Source organism: Perca flavescens, chromosome 3 (genome assembly GCF_004354835.1).
Source record: "Perca flavescens isolate YP-PL-M2 chromosome 3, PFLA_1.0, whole genome shotgun sequence".
Classification (NCBI taxonomy): Eukaryota; Metazoa; Chordata; class Actinopteri; order Perciformes; family Percidae; genus Perca; species Perca flavescens.
This window is the reverse complement of record NC_041333.1, coordinates 41,478,971-41,484,970: the sequence shown is the minus strand read 5'-3', so window position 1 is coordinate 41,484,970 and position 6,000 is coordinate 41,478,971.

Below are 6,000 nucleotides of genomic sequence, written 5' to 3'. Positions count from 1 at the left end.
GATCTCATTAATAGTATATACACACCACAGCGTAACACAGGTTGAGACATTGGATAAATCTAACGTTGATCTGCTCACCTGCTGTAGTCACACTATGACCCCCCTCCCAACTGAGCAGAGACACTGATTCTACTTCTTTTATCCTTTTCAAGTAGAGGGATGCAGCAGAGAGCAGTCCAACATCATAATCATGTGACACTTCGATTTTCTACTGATTTCTAATTAAAATTGAAAGACTAGTTTTGTTAGTGTTAGATCATTGTTTAATTGTTAGAGCAATGAGTATCATAGATTATTAGACACATGCACACAAATGCTGCGGGGTAGACTGATCGTGTCTAATGCTGTGTTCACACCAAATGCAGAGCAAAGTTTTCGTGTTGTCCGATTACATTCAAAGTCAATAAAAAGACATCAATAGATGCAAGTTTGCTTTTTTTCAAATAGGGGTATTTAAATCATCTCAAATGTCCTGACCCAAACTGTAAAAGTCTTCCCAAGTGTCCTAAAGTATTCCTTAAGTATGCCCTTTTGTCCCACGGATTTGGACTGGCTAGACAGTCTGAAAACATATAGAAAGGCCCTCAGAAATGCCAGAGCAGCCTATTACTCATCTTTAATAGAAGAAAATAAGAACAACCCAAGGTTTCTTTTCAGCACTGTACTGTAGCCATGCTGACAGAGAGTCACAGCTCTACTGAGTCATCTATTCCTATAGCTCTGAGTAGTGACAACTTCATGAGATTCTTTAATGTGAAAGTACTACAATTAGACTTAAAATTCATCACCTCTTGCCATCAACTTCTAATGGTTTATCTTTAAACGCAGGGCCACTAGAAACCGCTTTTAGACCTGACATACACACTGTAACAAATTTCTGTAATTTCTACAGCAAAACTTTACAGGAACTTCTTGTTCTGTCATTTTACAAAGTTTAGCTGTATATTGCAATGCATTGTAGGTCAAAAAAACTATTACAGTAGTTGACAACTTTTTTCCACAATAAATTACAGGCATATTTGCGCTTGACTGTAAATGATGCAGTAGTACAGTTATTTACTGTTGAATGCCTTGCACGAGGCGGTTAGCTTGACACAAGACCATTTGATGGAGGACAGAGGAGCAGCCACATTTCCCACTCCACTCATCCACAATACGTAAGTATACTATTATAAATACCCTACATAATTAAATTGTGGTTTAACTTGTTAATGTTGGTTGAAATAACCTAAGTTGACCGTGTATCAGTCTAGTGCAGGCCCCAAAATAAAGCTAACTTATAGCTAACGTTAGCTGGAGAATTTTCAGAATACATTTTGAACAAGCAATCCCAGGCGAAGCAGTTTAATGGTAAAACCAAAGTAAACGTATGGGTATAATGTAAGCGTTAACCCTTTTCATATTTAACTGAGCGTAGTAGTGGACTTCAATGTATGTGTTGTAACGTTAACGTTATAACGTCACTCAGGCATGCAGCAGAGGTACAAGGCAGACGGGCGCCACCGCCACGGAGTCAGGTATTTGGTAAGTAACGTTAGTCTAAAGTTACAATGTTTTATTTAGCTATGTGTGACTGACTGTAATACATTTATTTGCCGTTCTAGCTAACACTAGCAAAGTAAAGTCAACTTTATTGAGGCAAAAGCCAGCTAACTTAACCGTATGCATTAGCCGCATCGCCTGCAGATCAGGGGGCTGCAGACGGCCCATTAACGTTAATCCAAAGTCCCAATAGTTATAAAAATGTCTTAATGAACCGAAAGCCCATAACGTAGCTAAGTCTGGTCATGTTTTGTCCAGAGGTCACTGCTCCAAAATATACACTCTTCAGTGACCGTTGGTTCCTTCATTCCAGACCTCATTAATATATTGTTCGATTTAACAGATAATGTCTAAATTATAATAACGTTTGACTTTGCACGATCCCTGAAAAAAACCTTTTAATTTCGTCTGATATTTAACTTTAACAGCTCTTCTGCAAACTAAGTTAGAGCCCGACATTTAGCTGGCTCCGTTTAAAACATTCTTGACGTCTCTGTTTCACTGTCATTAATGTTAATGATAGCTGGGTGAAAAAAGGCTCGGCTATTTGCAAAGGGGTCCCTTGACCTCTTAATTCAAGATATCTGAATGAAAATGGGCTGTGTAGGCACCCACGAGTCTTCCCTTTAGAGATATGGCCATTTTTTGACAATCCCATGCAGTTTATGCAGCGCATATGTGATTTAGATATTTCAGCAGACTGGGGTCCCTAATCAACAAAAAAATGCAATTATTGCAGAAATCTTATCAAATGTTTTTGGTAACAATGACTATCTTGGTGTCTTAATGTGGTATTTCGGTGGTAATTAGACAATTTTTTACCAATTCTAGTGTGGCCAGTAATGGTTAAATTTAACATCAAATCTGTGTAACAAATTATATCAACCCAAATAGCTGTAACAACTTATTTTAAAGGAGGAAAATGGCCATCATATACTTCCATCATAATGTTATACACTCTCAACTTTCAAGATTCAAATATGCGCCTAACACACTGTTTATTACAGATTTATGACTAGAAAACTTGACACCATGCTTAGCTGCATCTCAAATTTTTCACTGTCCCAATTTTCGGATGATGTAGACCATGCTTTCCTCGGGTCTATGTCGGGTCTCTGAGGGTTACATAAACAACATATTTTTTTTCTTTCTGTAAAACAGGCCTTCAGACTGGCATGGCAGCCAAAACAGAATATAATGAATATTGGCTGAGATAGTTAGAAGTTTTGCTGATATTGGGTTAGATCTTAGTTCATGTTATACTAGGCAGGCATCATTAACGTAAATGTGCCCAACCTTATTAGTAACAAAATGTGAGACTAATCCAACATAACGTGTGTTTTTCACCTTTTGCGTTGTTTAAGCTAGCTACAGGTCGAGGAGAAACATCCTAAAGTGAGCGCCATCGCTGCACAGTGATCAACAATAAACATGGCTGAAGATGATTTTCACACTTACATCTGCCTGCAGAAGGAGTCCCTCAGGTGTTTCTTTGAAACCCTCACGTTTCCTCTCTACTCAAGCGGATGATGGATTTTGAATGGCTTCAATTGTAAGTCATATACAAACGACTTCCTCGCTATTTGAACGGACATTGTTCTAATCTTCTAATGTTTTATTTTTGCCTGTTGTCGAGGTTATGTTTTGAAAAGTTATGGTAATCCAGGTCCTGATATTAAATTGGGTAGTTGTACAAAAATATGTTAAGAAGCATTTACACGTAATTGTGAATTTTAATATTGCTGGACCTCGTTGCAACTCTTAATTTGAATTCCATTGAATGTTTAATAAGTTGTTAAGAAAAAGAAAAGTTACTAGTTCTGAAAACGTGCAGTCTTGTAACACAGTATTGCTTTTTAATAATAAAATTTCATGATTTTGCATCTCGGACTGTGGTTTTACTGAACAGTTGAAGTGAATCTAATGCAATGATTTTTGGATTAAAAGCAAGCCTGGTCTTATTTAAAACACTTTACAATAGGAATCAGCAAAGCTGTGAATGTAAAAAACATTTTTTTTTACAACAACATTTTGTATTGTGAAATATTTACAGCTTTTTGCTGGTATTTCACAATACAATATGTTGTTGTAAAAAACAACACTGCCGCATCAGCTGATCTGCATCAGTACATCAGCTGGTCAACTCCCCTCGCTTCTAGGGCACCCTACTTAAAGCCGCTTTAGTTGTTCCTAACTGCTTGCTGCTTGCATCTATGCAACTCAGTTCCCATTTGCACATCAAGCTTATGCTTTTGTCTAGCTTCCAACGTCTGGTCTTACTCACCCTGCTGATGGCCATGACTTCCACCGCTGTCGATGATGATTCATGGCAAATCGACTCCATCGATGACACCCAGCCATTGCAGCTTCAACTAGGCCTGGGGGAGGATGCCTCTCTGGATGACAACGCCGCCGCCGTCCGTCGAAGCTTGGAAAGTAAAACCCTGAATCCTCCCAGCGAGTAAAACCCTGAATCCTCCCAGCGAGTAAAACCCTGAATCCTCCCAGCGAGTAAAACCCTGAATCCTCCCAGCATTGGCGCCTGTGCCCAAGATACTGGAAACCTTGTTCAATAACAACATCCAGTCTCCGATCAGGGCCTCTCACAAGGATTTATTTATCCTCCTCTGCGACTCTCTGGTATTCCACCAGCTGACATCCTGCCAGTGTCTCCTCCCCACACATCCGGAAAAAAAGCACACTCAGAAACGACAAAGATCTCGAGCCGGCCGGTACTGCACACAAACGGGTCGGTGGCCATGTTCATCCTGGCCCAAGTGCACCTCCAGCCATGGATCCAGTGCTTATGGCACTGTCCAACATTCAATCTTTCATCCTCTATATGACTGCCAGAATTTCAAAACTGGAAAATTACTCAACCATCAAGCCTTCGTCGAACCTCATCTCCGCTCCATCAGCATCCATTTCCGCTCCAGAAGTCTCCACTATCTCCGAACAGCACCAGCACCAGCACCAGCCTCAGCGTGATGACGTCACCCCAGAGTTCACTCCCAGAAGGACCTTACCTAACCTAACCCTAACCCTTCTCACCATCTGCTGCCATCTCTCATCAGCTGAGGAGCCAGATTTTAACAGGTAATGACACCAATCTTGTTAAAGTTCTGCTGGGCTCTGAGCTGTGCGAGTGGCGTGTTTTTAGACCGTGGCGACCTATCCGTTGCATTAAAGATGGGGACCCTAGACTGTTTAAGACTCTGACCTTTCCGAGTTCTGCATAGCCTTTGGAGTATATAGGGATGTAATTTGTGAAGTCTATCCGGCTCGCAACTTGATACTTATCTTGCCTTATACCATGGTCTGTGTGAATACTCGATTCTGATTGGCTGCAGGTTGTCCATAAAAAAGTGATGTAGGACACCTAATAAATACGAAAAAGAAAAATACGATAACTATTATATAACTATAATAACTATTTTTCTTATAGGGTCCAGTGTGTTAGATCTGAGGGCCTGTTGTCTGGATCTATGGGTGTCTCTATGGGGGTGCCAGAAGGTTTGCTTCTCGGGCCGACTCTTTTCTCCCTATACAAGCCCGGCTGAACACACTCAGCAGCTAACAGGGTAGGGGAATTTAAACAAAGTCTGAGTTGAAAACTCATCTTGTTGTCATATAAGGGTCCTGTTCATGTTGCACAGATATTTTAATTGCATTTTGTGTCTGTTAAGAGGCACAAAGGCACTCTTTATCTTATGCCCCCATAACTGCCATTTTAGCTAACTGGGAGCTCTCGGCATTAGTTGCAGCCGCTGAACGTAAAAATTGCCCGGAGTTCTCCTTTAAGTCTAGGATCAGTTCCCTATTCCGCAACAGGGCCTCCTTCACTCACGCTGCCAAACTTGCCTTGGTGAATATGACAATTTTACCAATTCTCGATTTCAGTGATGTCATTTACAGAACTGCCTCAAACTAACTCTCTTGAAAAAAACTAGATGTTGTCTACCATAGTGCCACACGTTTTCTGACCACAACCCCTTATAACACCCACCATTGCAACCTCTATGCATTAGTTGGCTGGCCCTCGTTACACACTCGTTGCTTAACTCACTGGTACCAACTCATTTACAAGTCCTTGCTAGGCAAAGCCCCACTGTACCTAAGCTCACTGGTCAAAATAGCTTTACCCACCCGCAGCCTGCGCTCAAGCAGTTACATCTCTTTGGTCACCCCAAAAGCCCACACTTCCTTTGGCTGCCACTGCTTCCAGTTCTCAGCTGCAAATGACTGGAATGAACTACCAAAAACCCTGAAACTCAAAATCCTTATCCCACTAACTGCCTTTAAAGTACGTCTGTCTGAGCTCCTGTCGGATCACTGTACGTGCTAAATGTTGCTCAACTGATCCCCCCTACCTTTTTTTCAATTTTTTGTACATCTACTGATCTACACAATCTGCACTAACTGTACACTGACTCTTTACTACATTTTGGGATTTATACA